The following is a 17,685-nucleotide window of genomic DNA, read 5'->3' on the forward strand; positions in this document are numbered from 1 at the left end:
AAAGGAACTTTTCAGAGTACACAGGAATCTATCAAATAAACCATCAGACTCTGCCTTCTGATGTACCCCAAGCTTTTGTATTAGTCTGGGTCTGCCCTCAAGCAGGACCTGCCCTGCACAGCCTGAGAGCTGCAATTAACTCCCAGTGCCGTGACTCTTCCCTGATCAGTTAAACCAGAATTACTATCTGCAATTCTTGATGAGGTCAAAAAATGGAAAGGGATGGTACCACTGGAGCTCTATAAACCAAGACAGTTCTCCAAGGCTGGTGTTCGAGCAGAACTGCCCCACTGCCAGCTCAGGACTCGGCAGAGGAGCCTGCAGGACCTGCTCTGACCCCCTTCAGAGGAGGTTTCCAGTAACATGACTACACTCTGAGCTCCCTCTTGGCTTCCAGCATCTGCACAGCAGCCTCCAGCTCACCCACAGGCTGCCTGCCTGCTCACCCCGAGACACAGCAGCAAGACAACAGCTCATCGTCAAAGGTTTGCCAAGCCCTGCTCTATTCACACCAGGACAGGTACAACCTCACAGTCCCAACCTTTTCTGGGCCAGGCACGAGTTCAGCATTTGCATTTTCCCAGCAAATCCACGCAGCTTGCAGACATCAAAATAGGAACAAAGCAAAATCGCTGAATTCCCTGGTTTTGTTTCTTGACATTGAGTCCTCTTCAACTGCTTCCTCTCTCAGCAGGAAGGCCCAAACCACTGGATGCCCATCCATCCTGAGCCAGGTGACACCAGCTGATGACACACAGCTGGTGACAGCAGGCTTTTTTCTCTGGGGACCTGCCCAGGATTACTGCTCAATGTCCTTCCTTAAAAAGCAACCCTGGAATATGGCTGGGATGCGCTGGTGGCTCCAGCCCAGGAGGGTTTGCTGGCAGAGATGAGCAGGTAGCAGCTCCAGAGAGCTCCATGGGCAGCACCCCTGCCTGCAGCCAAAGCTCCTCATCTACTGGAGACCTGCTGGGCTGCTTCACAGATCTGCCTTTGGTGCAAATGCCGTGAAAGCTGGACTGCACAGCACCACATCCCACAGCTTTTCCTTTCCCCTGGGAGAAGTTTCACGGTTTTGGCCCAGCAGCTTCATCATTTTGGTTCACCACGATAACCGTGCAAGAGGACACAAGTCCATCACCACCAGCACCCTGAGCACAGCGGCTCCTCTGTGGGAGCTGCTCCCTTCACCCTGGAAAGACCCAGCCGACCCCTCAGCTCTGCTAATGAAGGCAGAATGGCAGCCCCAGCTGGAACACAAACAGCTGGAAGTGGGAGAGACAACAACAAGCCAAAGGCTATTTTGGAAGGATCTGAAAAACTGCTGAGCGGTGATGTATTCAAGAGATTCATCAGTTCACCAACTTTCCGAAGCTTCGGAGATGGTATAAATGTAACCAGTGAGTCTCTTGCATGAATAAAAAATTACGTTTTACATAAATTAAATATATAATTTGATTAAACATGTTTATGTCTCTGCAGTGACATTTAGAATAGGAAGTATTCATTTTCTGTTTTGAAAGGAAAAAACTCTTTCAAATGTAATTTGAAGCTGTCAAACCAATCTTCTTTACAGATCTTTTAAATGTCACATACCTTCGAAAGGGGATGGCAGATTCCTTTTAAATATGCAATTGCAAACAGTCCAAGCAAAATCAAGAATTTATTAAAATATGCTACTGACATTTATACTGATTAGGTATAGCCCTTTCCTCACTCCCTTTCGATAGACTCCCCTACAAAAGATGTGTCACAACAGCTCCCATTAACTCTGTGCTCGCTCTAATTCCCCAGCACACAACCAGCCCTTCCCAACCAGCAAAATCCAGCTGCAGGAGAAGAACCTCTTCTTCTCTAGGGGCAATAATATGGATTTGTGGTCCCTCTGTGTGAAGAATTGTACTTTTTGATGATTTCTTACCAGCATGCCTGAAATTTATAAGCAAAAATATTAACTGCACTTATTTTAAAATCAAGTGCAGCACTACCCCTAATGGCTTTAAATGGAGAGTGTGTTAATCAAACACATAAAGAAAACCCACTGCAACTCATTTCCAACAACTTTACAGGAGCAACCTCAACCTGTATGTTTTGTTTTATAATCACAACATCTATCCTTTGATTATTCATTATTTTCCCCACTTAGAATGCATTTCTGTGTTGTTTTTCTTTTCCCTTTCCTACCAGTGAATGATCAAGTGCAGCAACGATGGCAGCTCCCATTCCCAGTTGCTCCCACCTGACATATTGGACATTTTAGGGTCATTTTATTTTTTTTTAAAGACAAAGAATTTAATGATTATTTCTTCCCCTCTGTCACCAGGTCAGTGAAGTGCACAGGCATAACTCTCATTAGCATTAATGGAAATCCCCACTGTAAATTCTTCCCCATGAAGCAACATTAAAAGCAAGCCATCCTGAGCAAGCATACTCAAACTGGAAAATAAAATACACCTCCCATTTCTCACTGCCTCAAAAGGGAAAATGTAATGAAGAGGAGGAGATTAAGCTACAATTCCTGTATCAAATCTTCCTTGTGCTCTATAATTACTCAACACAATATCTACAATAGCTACTCCTTAATGATGAGAATTTGTTGCACGTTACTGAAAGGCTTTATTCTAATGCTCTCTCAACTTTCTGGTGCATAACACAGCCAATTACAGCATGGCCACTGTGACATAAATCACGATCACCACCAAATCTGGCTTTCTTCAAGCTTATACCCAGTGCTAAAAAATCCTCCAATACCTGCCTATCAACCATGGAAAAAAACCACATTGGTAGGTTCAGCCTGTGAAGGAGAACAAAGTCATTTTCTGCCAGTACCCTCCCTTCCCTCCACCAACCACTGCAAAAGGTGACCAAGATTTCTGGGGATTCCCAAAGATGCACTTTGAACTCGTGACATAAATATCAATACCCAGTCCCTCGGTGAACAGCTGCTCTCCGGTTCATGGGGCTGTCAATACCTTCTGCTGACACAACACTGATCATCAGGCTCAGAAATATTCTTTAAATGCAGCCAGGGAAAGCTGAACACCGTAGGAAAGCACATCCCTTTTCATGGGTTTCTCACCCTAAGTCACTGCCCCTCAGAGCTCCTCCCATCACTCCCCCAAATCACATCTCCTGCAGAACTCATGGCCAGGGGAGGAGATCCTGCCTGACACCACACATGGATAAACTCAGCACCACATGGGAAAGCTCATTTCTTCACAGAGCCCCTTGAATGACGTGGCCTCATCTTCCCAGGTGAGGGCACTCAGCACCTGACAGCACCTTCTCTATCCCATCCAAACCTTTTTTCCTGCTCCCACAAAAACCAAGGAATGTCTTGGCTAGCTGAGGCAGTGTTATTCCCTTTCCCTGCATCTGGAAAGTGGTCCTTGACCAACACTGATCTGCAGGGTAGGGATAGCAAGGAATTTGTGTTCTGTCTCTGCTTCTCAACGTACCCAGTTGCTTTTATATGTGGTAACACACAAACACAAGAGCAACCAAACACCTGTAAATGGGACCAGCTCAGTGTTGGTTATGTCCATCCCTCTTGGTTCATGGGGTCCAGTCTCATCAATCCCTTTGGATTGCTGGGGAGCACAAGAGTTAAGCTTTTTTAATGTTTGTATCAACTTCAGCCAGTCCACACTACTTTCCAAACCTCCATAAGGTCTTCTTACAGGTTTTGTGCCTAAAAACAAATGGTCTGGACTTCAGGCAGGACTCTCTTCCCTTTCCAAGGACGGAGTGGAGGAACCAACCACCAAACACTGTACATGCAGCACTTACAAGCAGGCCATTCCCCTGAGGAGAACATCTTCAGTCCCTGAAGGTTTTATACTCCTGAACTGCAGTCCTGGGAGATGTCAGCAGGCTGCTTTCTGTCTGGCATTTTTATCCCAAGCACTGCCAGTGCAGGACATGCCACCTGAAAAAGGCAGGAAATGTGCCTGGTGGGCTTCCCAAAAGCACAGAGTCTGATCCATATCTGAGCCACTCTGAAACAGGATTTTGGAGCACGTCACCAGCTGGTGTAAATCAGCATCACTACAGCAGCGTGGCAGAGAGCGGAGCCTGGCCCCCATCACCGCTCCAAGGCGCAGGAACATCCCTGATTTCCTCTGACAGAATCAGCGCACTCGTCACCAGCGTTTTTCTGAGCCAGAGCAGGAGGTTTGCCTTTATTTCCACTTTACTGCACCCTGCTGACCCAGGACATGACTTAAAAACACCAAGTATGGAGTGACAAGATTTAACAGTCAAGTAATAACGCACACTTGGTGCTAAAAGCCTCCTCGGGAAGGCTCTGCTTTGTCACGTGAACAACCCCAGCACACGGACACATCTCAGGAGACCAGCCCATGGATGGGCCAGATCAACCTCATGTCTTCTGTGACAGCAGCAGGAGACACACTGACTCCTCTCTGTGCAGTTCCCAACATGAGCTTCACAATGACAACTGCAAAGTCCCCTCTGCAGGAGTTGGTCCTGCCCAAACCAACCCCCACTTCCAAGCAGCCCCTTCACTCCCCGAGTGTTTCCTAAGCCAGCAGATCCCCGTTCCCCTCCATCTCACCACACCAAACAGCAGCAGAACTCTCAGGTGTCCAGCACAGACACCATTCCTCCCTCCTGGATCACGTTATCTGCTCGATTTGTGGAAGCAGAAATGGGGGAAGTGGCCATGGAAAGAATTATATGGAGAAATTACAGAACTGTAACACAAACTCCATACAGAGCATGTGAGTATGTCAGCATTTCTCCTGCCATAATGTAATTAATGCAAAATGTGCTGGGATCCTGTTCTTCTGATGCAGCACAGACATCATGTTTGTTGATCTGTCCGGTTGGGTTTTTGAAAGCCATCACTTCCTGCATTCCACAACAGAAACTTTACACCCACAAAACCTGGTACCACTTCATTTTATTCTTCCTGTCTTTATTCTATTTATTTATTCAGTTAGCCAATGTGAGAGGCCGTAAATCGCACCGCTACTTAAGTCACACGGGGAATTCCTTTAAACAGAAGTAAAAACTCATAAATAACTTCCTGCAGTCAACAATGCATTCATTTTCTTCTCTGCTGTCCAACTAATCTTCCAGCTAACAAATCAAATCAAGTACACAAATATAATTATTCTGCTGTGATAATCATCTCCTTATACTCAGAGCACACCTTGGCTTACTTTTTCTGAAATTAAAATTATCAGAGAGCATTGGGATGGTGGGAGAGAGAGGAGAAAAGGTTTGTGTTGGTTTTGAATCTAAACCACTACAAGGTTATAAGCCATTGATAAACCCAAGGTACAACAAGGAAACTCTTCAACTTGACCAAAGTCCTGCATCTTGAGCAGAAGGTTTGCCTTTTTGTGCTAGGTTGGTAAAAAATAGTGATGCCAAATCCAATTTAGACTTACTTTTTATTAGTATGACTCATAGTACAAGTTTTCAAGGCAATGAAGTGCATGATACAAAAAAATAGATGATTTTAGAACTGGGACAATTCCCCTAAACTTGCTGGAAGCAATGCAGCTACAAATAAATCCAGGAATTAATCTGTGACAAAGTCAGTAGAAAGGCAAGAAACCTTCACAAAATGCAAACACACATGACAATGTGGGATGAACATTTATTTAACCTTCCACGAAATTTGCAGTTTGTGTGCAATTAGCCCTCAGCCCTTCCAAAGCTCAGCACTTCCCCACCCCTCCTGCTTGCTGTGGGCAGGGACAGAGCCCGGTGGCCATTCCCAGCGGGATGGAGGTCAGGGATGAGTGAGGTGAATGGCCCAGAGGAGCAATCCCACCCACAGCCATGGAGCCGCTGCGTCACCACCGCATTACGGAGCGATGGCCAGCGCCAACAGCGGGGCCAGGAGCATCAGGCTAAAAATAAACCCACAGAAATCAACCTGCCTCAGCTGCCAGCCTCCTGGGGATGCAGAGGCACAGGGCTGGAGGGGAGCAACAACAGCCCCGAAGCCATCGGAGTGTATCCAACACCACAAAGGGACTGCACCAGAGGGGAAGAGGTAAGAGACCCACCACGGGTGTGGAAATGCAGTGGGAGTGGGAATGGAATCCCAGCAGGTGAGTGGTAGCCTGCCCAAGAACATCCTCATCCTCCCCAGAGCGCAGCTGGGAAAGACAGAAGCTGTCACAACCAACATGGGAAAGTGATGCTGCAAGCCAAAGTCCAGGAAAACAGAGCTGGAGGGTAGCTGGTAACCCTACTCGACATCATTTTCTTTTATTTCACTGCTTTGTTTTGTCATCTTTACACAAAACTCCCATGACAAGTTTTTCCACGCAAACACCTTCGGTAAGCCTTTGAAAATCTGCAGCTTTGAAACAGAGAATCCATAGGCAGGCAGGCTCAGCCACTCCCAGTTAGGACATGGGCATTTCAGAGGACACTCAGCTCACTCCAAAGGCTCTGGGTGTGGGAGCCCGGGGTGTTGAACACAGCCCTCCTCACACTGCAGCACCTCCCTGGCCAGCCCTATGCCCCATAATACAGCCACACCACAAAAACAAACAGCTGGGCTCCTCATTTGACCTACAGGACTGCTCGTGTGTTAGAGAGTGCAGGAAGGGACAGCAGAGCCACTTGGAAAGTGTTTTTTTTAAATTAGCTAGTTTGGGGAAAGATGCACATCACAGGAGACAATGCTATGGCTGGTTAAACCCTTCAGATAAAAGGGGATTATAGTGTAAACACTGATGGACCCTTCAGCAAGAACCACCACTAAACTGCTGACAAATTATTCCCCTACACAGCACACATTACAACATGAGGAAACACTTCCAAGCCCAGGCATTGGTGCAGGAAGGCAGGAGCAGCCTGGCACAGCAGTCAGGTCCCAGAGCCTGACACATGCCACGGCTTTCAGCGAGGGAGGGACGGTCACCAGACCACCAGCCACAACGTGGGAAGTCACCTGCAGCACTTTCCTCCCAGCAGACCTTACCCTGAGTTTTCTGAGGGTTGTTTTTTTATTTCAGTATATTTGTTTGATGCATTTCATGTGAGATAATCCTAACTCTGTACGATTGAAAAGTGATTTTTAAAGAAAAGCTGTGATTTCCAGATGAAAATGGTCATTTAGTGATTCAGAGTGAAAAACCACAAGAGAACTTAAACGAGCAGAGGCTCCCAGAGCTGATGGGAAGCAAAAGCCAAAGGGCTCTCGTCCCTTTTACTCACACAGCACAGAACCACAGAATGCTTTGGGTTGGGAGGGGTCTTAAAGATCATCTTGTTCCAACCCCCTTCCAGGGTCAGGAACACCTTCCACTAGACCAGGTTGCTCCAAGCCCCATCCAATAGTCTTGGTCAGCTCATTTAACCTGATGCTCTGCAAAATGTTTTGAACCCTCAAATAATGACCTCACGGTATAATAAAAAAAATCTTGTATCATTTATATCGTCAGCTTAAACTCCCCTAACACTCCCCTTGCACAAAGTTTACATTAAGAAAAATAATTAAACAGCTATTGGACTGATTCTGTGCCTGTTCAGCAAGAATCAGTACCTTGGCAACTTCCTTATGACTTTACTGGGTTTCCTGTAATTCCCAGGGAATTACCAGTGTTTCATGCAGGTTATTTCAGGGGTTTGGGACTTAGCTTGTGGCACATGAACAGGGCATCACTCACACAAGCCAACAGCTGCATCACTCCCTAGAGCAGGTATTAACTGCTGAGGGTATCTGAGATTCCAAAGGATGGTCACTGAATTCACAAACATCAATTTTTTTAGGAAAACGCTGCTGTAAGAAGCCCTTTCCCTCTGCACCAGCCAAAGGGAAAGACACGGTGTACCAGGGAAACTCACAGCAGGGCTGGATGGGATTTTGGGCAGGGATTGTTCCTGGCAGGGTGGGCAGGCCCTGGCACAGGTGCCCAGAGCAGCTGGGGCTGCCCCTGGATCCCTGGCAGTGCCCAAGGCCAGGCTGGACATTGGGGCTGGAGCAGCTGGGACAGGGGAAGGTGTCCCTGCCACGGCAGGCATGGAATGAGATGATCTTTAAGTTCCCTTCCCTCCCAAACCATGCTGGGATTCCCTGAGTCTGTGAAGCAGGAGTGACTCTGCAGTGGCCATGAGCTGTGGGGTGGCTGCCCTGGACTTTGGGGTGCACAGACCTGACCTAGGGGGTCCTGCCCAGCTGGCACCATGCCTCCTCCTGCTGGGGGACAGGGCTGCCTGACAGGAGCTCAGCAGGAGAGAGGATGGAGGTCAGGACCGTCTGAATCTCAGCTTTACGTGGCATGCATTTAGCCCAGGAAGCAATGTATTTTTCATGCCTTTTTTTCTCTTCTATCTGCTATTTTCAAGTCCCAAAAAAGCTACAGGACACGGAGCATCGTTATGCACACCACAACCTGAACACAGCAGGAAATTTTAACATTTCAGTTGCATGCACAAAACCTTCTAACACATGTATATTTTATTTGATTTACTGCAATACTTTTCTTCCATCTCTTGAAAGTAATTTTTCTCTAAAGCGTAACTGCTTAATTGGCAAGTGTACAAAATATAATTACACTGCATACAAGTTACAATATTGCTTATGGGAATATCACTGTTGATGCATTCTGCTTTATTTTGTGTTTAATCTCTATTAAGAGATCTGTGTGAAAATAGCAAGGTACTCTTGATCTTATAAACATGACATGTAGTTCAGTCATTTCCCTGCCTAACCAAACCCCAAACTAATGCAATTTAAAGACAACAGAAAATTCCTGGGCTAGCTTGGCACGTCCAAGTTAATAAAATTCTTACAATCTCCTCTAAAGAAAGTGCAGTCCACAGGACACTTAAAAAGAAAATCCCCAACCTCTCCAGGCTGAGGTTTGTCACATCCATTACACTGTGAGAGCGATGGAAGGACGTGGCACACAGGAATACATTGCTGTGTGTGACAGCTTTAGGGGGGTTTATTACATTCCCCACAAGGACCTTTGCAATCCCATCTTTTCTAATGAAAGGATGAAGCAGCAACACAGCGACGTGGCTGACTCGTGCCAGTCTCTCACCCTCTGTGCCCCTGGCTCTGCCAGCCAGGCCAGTGCAATTCCCAAAGCACAGGAGGAGGTGTCAGGGAGGTTTAGGCTGGATACCAGGAGAAGGTTATTTCCCCAGAGGGTGCTGAGCACTGAACAGGCTCCCCAGGGAACAGGCACAGCCCCGAGGCTGCGTTTGGACAATGCTCTCAGGACAAGGTGGGATTGTTGGGGTGTCTGTGCAGGGCAAGGAGCTGGACTGATGATCCCTGTGGGTCCCTTCCAGCTCAGGAGCAGCTGTGGGACCCTTCCACCAGCCCCAGAGCAGCTGCCCATGCTGTGAGCACTTACACCCATGAGTAAGTTACTCGCAGGAGCAGATGCCCTGTGCAGAAGTGGGTCTCACTGCTCTGACAGACACCTACCATCAGCACAGTTTAAATGCCTTAAAGGTTTATTTCATTTGCTTGAGTAATGAGATTAATGTTTGTTTGTTTAAGCTAAATCATACAAAGCCAAACATCTAAATGTCCTTAATTCACAGCATTATCCCAGCCTGTGTTACCATGTGAGCACATCTCACTGTCCTGCTTTTGATTGCACCAACAAATTCCTGCTTTGCTCCAGGTCCTCTCCCAGAGATCAGACAGGGACACCTCAAGCAGCCAAATAAACCAATCAACATTGTCAGTTTGACATTTTACTACTTGTTTTATTTGCCACTGGTTTTTAACATATTTGACTTCTAGACCTAAAAACCCAGTGTAGAACCAGCAGATATAGACCACTGTGTTTATATTTTTAAACAGAGATAGACACGTACCTCTGTGCACAGATACAGGGGTAGACGCATGGGTGGGTACAGATATACACAGATATACACACATACAGGAGGGATAGGAAACCATGTTCCTGCCACAACAGCTCCTGCATACTCAAGCACCACACAGAGCAGAGCCCAGCCATCCCACAAACCTCATCATCAATGATGGATGAGATGTGCAGACCCATCTGCAAACTCACCTAAAAGCAGAATAAACCTGAAAACATCCAGCTGGACATGCCCACTTCAAAATAAAAATAAACACGCACACAAACACGTTGCATTTGTTCCTATCACTATCCCAGCAATGTACAATTTATGCTGAAATCTGAATTTGATCAGTTTTGATCAGTTTTCACTTTTGCTCACAGGTTTCTCACCAGGGACAGAGTTATTTCTGATGTACCATGGTCACCAAGAGCTGGCTGGGAGCTTGACTAAATTCTGCCCAGTTAGATACAGCACATGACCATCAGAAAAAGGAATCCTCCCTCATTTCCTTCCTGCACTTAAATTAACTCTCACCTGACCCAGGCATTAGCCACAAAATGGACCAATATTGTCCCTGTGAACTTCTCATCCTGTGCCAAGAACCTGGTGTTGACACAGAGGTAACTCATCCCTGTGACAGAGACAAGGAATTTTTTAAGGAAATGGTGGGAAATGAAGAACCTACGATCTTTCCTGAGTGCTCAAGGTCCCATCCTGCAATCTCCCCCGTCAAACACAGGTCTCCTCTCTGCAAGTCACCCTCTGGAAGAAAGTCTGTCATGCTGATGCCTGGGATCTGCAAATCCCTAGATGATCTCATTTAAATGATGGGCTTTCATGGATTTGGAGGTCAGAAGAGACCCCTGTGATTTTCCAGCCTGAACATGCTGCACACTAACTTACCTAAATCAGTCCCTGCTTGATTGCACTCACTCCAATGAACAAACATGCCTGAACTTGGCATTTCCAGATGGGGAGAAATCACCAGCACCCTCAGCAGTCTTTTCCACCACCATCAGTGCTGAAACCATGGACCTTAGCTCTACTCTTTCCCTGGCTTCACCTTCCAGCTTTCAGGTCTTGTTAAAACTCTGCCTGCTAGACCCGAGAACTCTTTAGTATTCAATTTGTTTTCCCTCTGACAACACTAATTCCCTTAATTAATTTACCTTCCAACATTCTCCTGGATAAGTCAGGCAGAGTAAGGTCCTGGCCCCTTCCCCTGCATCCCTTCCTGGCTCCTTTGGCATTCCCAGAGCCCTCCTCAGCCCATCCTGGACAGACAGCAGGGACAGGGTGGCTGCCACATCCCTCCTCCAGCCTGGCAGCCACCTGCCAGCGCAGACAAGGAGCACACAAAGACCTTTGGCCATAATTTCGTATTAGTGCTGCTGGCTCGTGACTCCTCGCTGCCCCATGAAGACATGATCTCTCCAGACAGCATCCTGGAGCTACAGCCCCACTTGTTTGCTCTGAGATAGAGGAATTTACACTTGGCCATCTGAGAAATATTACCTGCTTGTAGCCAAGCAATACAAATTGCTGTCAGCAGTGGTCACTCCTGTTTGTTATTTACAACTCTCCCAATCTTGGTGACATTTAAAGCTCCAGCTGCGGTGACTCTCTGCCTTATCACGGCTTGCTCAAACATTAAGCAGCATGAGGACAAAAATGAGTGTTCAGGGAGGCTTCTGGAAAGGGTTGTTTGGAAATTATTCCCTGTTTTACCACTGGATTTTGAGAGCTGACACTCTACTGGGGCTTGGCCAGCTGCTCTGTACATCCCCAGTCCAAAGAGTGCTGCTGTACCAAGCTGCATTTCTTCCTGAATTTTAAGGAAATAAACCCCCCTCAGTCACTTTTATCAATCCCATTCACGAACTCTTTAAGTGAAAAAAGAAAAGTTGGTTCTCAAGGATGTGCTGGCCCTAAAACCATGCCAATGGGAACTGAGGCATCACCATCCTGCCTTTCATCAGCAAATAAATCCTCGGAATGCTTGCCCAGGACTCACGTGGGGCTGACAGGTCTGTGGTGCTCAGCCTGGCCCAGTTACTGCTTTTCTAGAACAACACAAGGTAAGCATTGCCACAGTTCACAGGAACTCTTCAGTTCATTCAAGACTTAATAAAAAATACACATTACTGGCTCAGCTAACTCTGTAAACCTCTTCAGAGAGAGACACCAGGGCTGAAGCACAAAGCTCTGACTACAGCACTTACTGCTCAACATTCACTTCTACCATAACATTAACAGAGACTAAAGAAATCATTACTTTTCCCCATCAAAAAGTGTAATATTTTTGATTTTTCTATTAACCTCATGTGGTAACCCAGTTTTATTTCTAATATCTCCCAGAACTGTTTGTTGTTCTCATCACTACCAGCCACAGTTTCTCTGTCCATCCTTTCCCTTTCCCTCAAGCTCTGATTTCTGTTCTCTGCTATTGATTCTCCTGTCAGGCACTTGGATGTGCAGACCTGGACTGAGCTGGAGCACCCCAATTTGGAGCCAGCACCTTAAAAAACCCAGAGCTCCAGCTGGTACAGGAATGAGTGAAGGTGGAACAGACAAGCAGAGACACCTGGCCAGATTCTCCCTCCTGACACATCATTCAAATGAGTTTTTTTCAGAAACAACCACAAAAATCATCCTCACTGCCTGTGGCTAGACAGGAGCGAGAGCTCATCCCAGCAAAGGGCAAAGCTGAAGTTAGCACAGTGTTAAGTTTTGGGACACCCTAATTCCATGTTTGATGGTTTTCTGCACCATTTCTGTATAAAAAAAGGAAAGAGCTCAAACAAGTGGCAAATATAAAATCTACATGAGCTTGCGCTGCAGGATCATGAAATTTCTGAGAACTATGAGAACATGAAAACTAATGAAAAAGAGGTTTTTCCACATATTGAATTGAAATTAATTTCATCCACAACTAATCACAGCAAAGCTCAAGGCTCCCAACTTTTAAATGTAACATCTACTATTTAGCATAATTACTTTGCTTAATTTACTGGCTCCTTCCAACATCCCTTCTCACGGAAAACCTGGTTTTCAACATAAAAATGACAAAAAACTTGACACTGTATGACAACTCTATGGATACCACCAGCATCTCTTGTATTTGGCCTCACCTGTTTTTCAAAAGGGAATTTATTTGCAGGGTTTTCCCTCCAGCCAACACCAACAAAGGACATTCCCCACACTCCTGCAGAGCTCATCACACCCCAGGGTGTGACATCCACTGCCTGCACAGGAACCAGCCTTGGCATTCAGTGCTGGATTTGCTCATTTTCTACCCCAACAATGATGTTACCAGCTCTGTGCCAGCTGCATGGAAACTACTGGATTTACAGATTTCCATCTCTGCCTCTTTTGGGGCTGATCCTGCACTCCTTGTACACCTGTTACTATCCCAAAGGCCATCAGTATTTTAAAGGGGCTCATCCATGCTCCCAGCCAGGGTTGCTCATGCCTTGCAGAGCCACACATTATAGTTATTACAGTAATAATGAAAAGCCAGGCTAATTTTGGAATATCCCACAATTTTGTGCCAACCCCTTCAGCACACAATCGCCTCTTTTTTTCAAATGTGAATGGATCACTAAAAAAAAAAAGAAAAAAAGAATAAAAAAGAAGATGGACAGCATCCATTACATATCTGTTATATTTAGCAGCAGAGAATCCATCTGCATTATTCCTGGTCTCATTAAAGACTTGGCTCCTTGTAAATATTGTGTCTGTAATCCCCACGTTCTCCCTCCGCGCGGTGCTTCAGGGGTCTATTTCTGTAATAATTGGTGTGTGTTGTTGCACAGAAACAGTGGCTGAGTGTCTGTCAACATTGCACAAGTGAATGTACACAGGAGCAACCGCAGCAGAACTCCTGTGGCAATCAGCTCCACGAGGTTCCTACAGCACCTCCTCAAAAAACTCACAGCCAAGGGACCCTGCACTCTACACCTGGGCCCAAAATGTGGTGGGATTTGGTCAACCTCGATCTGGCCACCATAGGAGCAAAGATCCTTCCTAATTCCATACTGCTCCAACTGCTGGTGGGGATTAGGGAGAGGATCTGGGTGAAGCAGAGCCCAAAATTCAACAACCAAGCAGGTTTATTTAATATAAATATAAAACCTATTTCCATTGGGAGGGGTGGAGTGGAGCCCAAGAAGAAGCAGGGTAGTTACTTTCAGCAGGACCACTGTTTTTTACTGGCTTGAAGGATGCATGAAATCACTGCCAGATAAGGCTGGAGGAGCAAATCATTAACAATTAAAATCTAAAACTGATGCATTCAAGTAACTCGGGTTTTATTTGAATCTTAAATAAAGTCTCAGAACAGATGGGACTTTATGGATGCCTATTAAGATGCCTACCTTGATTCATCCTGGAAGACCATGTATTTGAAAAACAAGGCTGAATTACCCAAAATAACCTTGGACACACAGCTCCTTCCAGCTGGAGCACAGGGACCCTAAAAGGGATTCCAGGGACTGTCCTCCCCTGGCAAAACCACAGGGCAGGGATGAGCACCCAGGATCCACCAGAGCATGCTCTGCTCCTGGCTGGGATTTCAGGATGGGCAGAAAATCCCATAAAAACCCCCAAAATTGGCAATCTTACCAGGCAGCAGCACCTCAGGGAAGGGCCCCCATGCTCTTCCCACACAGCACTATCATGGTTCCCTCTCACTAGATCAAGTCCAACAAGAAGCAAACTCTTATGTTCCACCTGCATTATCACCTCAGAGAGGAGAAACAAAACCAAAAAAGCTCCAGATGTTTATTCCTGGTTCTTAAAAAAAATCACAGGGGCTCATGGTGCAAGAAAGGGGAGTGCACACTTATAAAGCACCATTGTAGAACTAAACAAGTGACACTGGTTCTTCTGTGCTCTGTCACCAAAACTCCTGCTGACTTCACACAGAATGTGATGTGGTGACTCCCTGGTAAAATGCCAGAATCCCAATCTCCTCACCACGGTGGGGCAGAGCAGGAGAAAACATGTGGGTGGTACAATGAGAAGATTTGGTTTCTAAGACCTTGCTGCTGCAGAGGATGGTCATGACATTTTTTACCCTTTCACCTAAATCTTGTCTTTTCTTTGGCAAAGGAAGGGGAGGAAAAAACCCAAACTATGGGAACATGGCATATGGCATGATAGGTGGCCCAGGCATATGTGACCATGACAAACTGCATTCTAGAATTACATCCTCATACCTGGTGTGACAAGCTGCATTTGAAGTTACATCTTCCAGCACCACAAACAGCAATGGAGAAAACACCAATTCCTGCCTAAAACAATTGTGTTATCCCAGTAACCAGAGCAAAAACAGTAGTGACTTACCAAAGCCTCCCCTCCAAAGTTTCAGTGCTCCCTGCAAGAGGGGACCCCAAAAGTCACCTTGCACCCCCCAGATATAGTCTTTAATTCACCTGTGAGCCCTGACAATTTCTCTTTCCAGAGTCTATAATCTAAATATCCTTCTCAGCTGGACAGGGGGATATGAAAAAAACCTGATTTCTAGGATATGTATAAGTCATCAGCCCAAACCGAAGAGCTGCTCACCAGAAGCCCCACTCCTTTAACTTCCTACAACCAAAATACAAAGCAAAGACAGGAATACTCACTAGATCTGATGTGAGGAGTAAATGTGACACCCATCAGGTTTTATGAGACAGCATCATCCACCAGATCCTAACAAAACACTTGCAAATTGCCAGTGCTGTGTTCCGTGCTGCTTTTCCATTTCTTCTGCTTTAAATATGAAGCTTCTTTCAATTCCCACAGCTAGTAAACAGCCCAAAACACACAGGGAAAATCAACCTACCTTTTCCAAATGGTTGGGCAAACCCAGATTCAGGGGTTTTTTTTCATTAGTATATTTCATTCTTGCCAGAGTCAGCTGAACTGAAGAAGTTTTATTTGAACTGCAGCCAGCCTGATGGATAAATCAACTTTCCTGGCCAAAGGATTCAGTATGTTACTTCCAGCTCGTGCCTGGGACCTCATACTTTGAGGCTGATGTTTTTCCTGATGCAAGGAATATTATCACCAGATCCCAGTGACAAATCTGTGTACTGAAAAGCCAGCCTTAAAGATGACAGTTCGTGCTACAGTTTTTGCTGTGGGGAAATTCCTTTGAGTGTTTTCTATCTAGGAAAAGCAGGAGGGGAAAAAGGGCACAGCTTTGCCCTCGGAGGAGTGGGGGGTGAGAGGGAGCAAAGGGGGCTGTGGGGTGGCAGCTCCACAGAGCATCGAGCTCTGGAGCCACCCTGCCAGCCAAGCCCCTGAATCCCCATGGGCTGCAAAACTACCTTAAAAACAGGGAAAGCTGACAGCAAGAAAACATCATCCGTGATTTGTACACTATAAAACTGACAATAAAACCCTGGACAAGAGAAGCATCTCTGAAATTCCAGGAGAGAAAGGAAAAGTCAAATGCTCCTGCAATCTATGTTACAAAACACAGGAGAGTGCCACCACTCTGACTGAACTACCTTATTTTCTGTTCAGCATTAGAAACACTTGGTTATAACTTTTAAAGGGAAAGATATTTTGATTGCCCATGACTGGAGAGAGCTTGGATCAAGTGAGGAACAGCCCCCAGCCCCCAGACGCGCCCAGGTTTGCAAACGATGAAAGCCAACCTCTGTCCCCCCTAATGGCTAACAGGTGGGTTTCACAAACGCCTCCAAAAATATAAAGCTCCTTTCTAAAAATACCACCCTGTATTCACAACGCCAGATTTTCCAGAAAAATAGCGACGATAGCTGATGTTTCCCAAACAATTGCTTTTATGGGAACTTTGGGCTGCCTCTGCAGCAGAAAGTTTTGCGAGGCAAAGAACAGAAATCCTTGTTTAAGATTCGAGCCCCGTGGACGGACCCATTCCGTCAGCCAGCTCCGGAGCTCGAGCACAAATCAGCTTTATGGAAGTAACAGATTACAGAACACATCGCTACAATTTTATTTTTTATTTTTTTTTTACTAGAAGATGCGTAATTGAAATGTCTGCGATCCAACAATCACCTCGGAATTCATAAATACCTCATAGTATTCCAAACACACTCTCCTATAATGAGACCATCTTCAATTTTCCTTGGTAAAGACAGACCTTTAAAGAATGCTAAAGCAGGTCGGCGCCCTTACGCACTGATGGAAACAGGAACAAAAGCATTTTGTCACCAGGCATCTCGTCTATCATTATTTTCCTCACTCTGCTTAAACAAACCTAAAAGTACGTGCCTATTCCTCCTCCCCTCTCCCCAAATATTCGCAATGACCGCGATTTCATCCCGAAGGAAAGGCACCATCTGTGTGGAAACAAGGGACCGTTACACCGAACCATCACCGCCGATCGCCTTTTTTCCTGCTCCGCTGATGTTTTTTTAAAACACAGGATTAAAATGTCATCCCATCCCTCCCGTTCTAGGGAGCCGTGTGTATTCCTCTCCTCTGGTCACGGTATACTTAATCAAGTGTGAATGATTAAAGTACTTCAATTAGAGCTACGTACATTCATTGCAGGCAATTCAAAGGCAGCGGAGAAGTGTAGCTGAAAGAAGAAATTACTTCTACTACTTTGAGATCTCCATCTCCCACTCTCCTCCTCCCCAGCACAGCCAGAGCCCTGGGACCCGGCAAAGTACCAGGCGCTAAGCTCCAGCCAGGATTTACCTTGGGGGCACGTCCCTCGGCAGGACAAAAGGCTATTCTTTCCCCCTCAGCAAGTCCTCTAAGTTTGGGGGGGGAAATGTTATTTTTTTTTTTCGTCGGGCAGAGGGGTGTGAAAAGAACAATCTCAGCGCCTAAATCCACGCGCCCCCTCTGATTTTCCATTCTAGTGACAGCAAGGAAGGGTTT

At 46.0% G+C, this 17,685-nt stretch overlaps 1 protein-coding gene across 1 annotated transcript in view; it reads right to left on the reverse strand.

Annotated features, from left to right (window-relative positions):
* Positions 1 to 17,685, reverse strand: part of CTBP2 (C-terminal binding protein 2) — a 130,098-nt gene that overhangs the window by 111,554 nt on the left and 859 nt on the right. The window lies entirely within an intron of this gene.

Source organism: Parus major, chromosome 6, assembly GCF_001522545.3.
Source record: "Parus major isolate Abel chromosome 6, Parus_major1.1, whole genome shotgun sequence".
NCBI classification, from domain to species: domain Eukaryota; kingdom Metazoa; phylum Chordata; class Aves; order Passeriformes; family Paridae; genus Parus; species Parus major.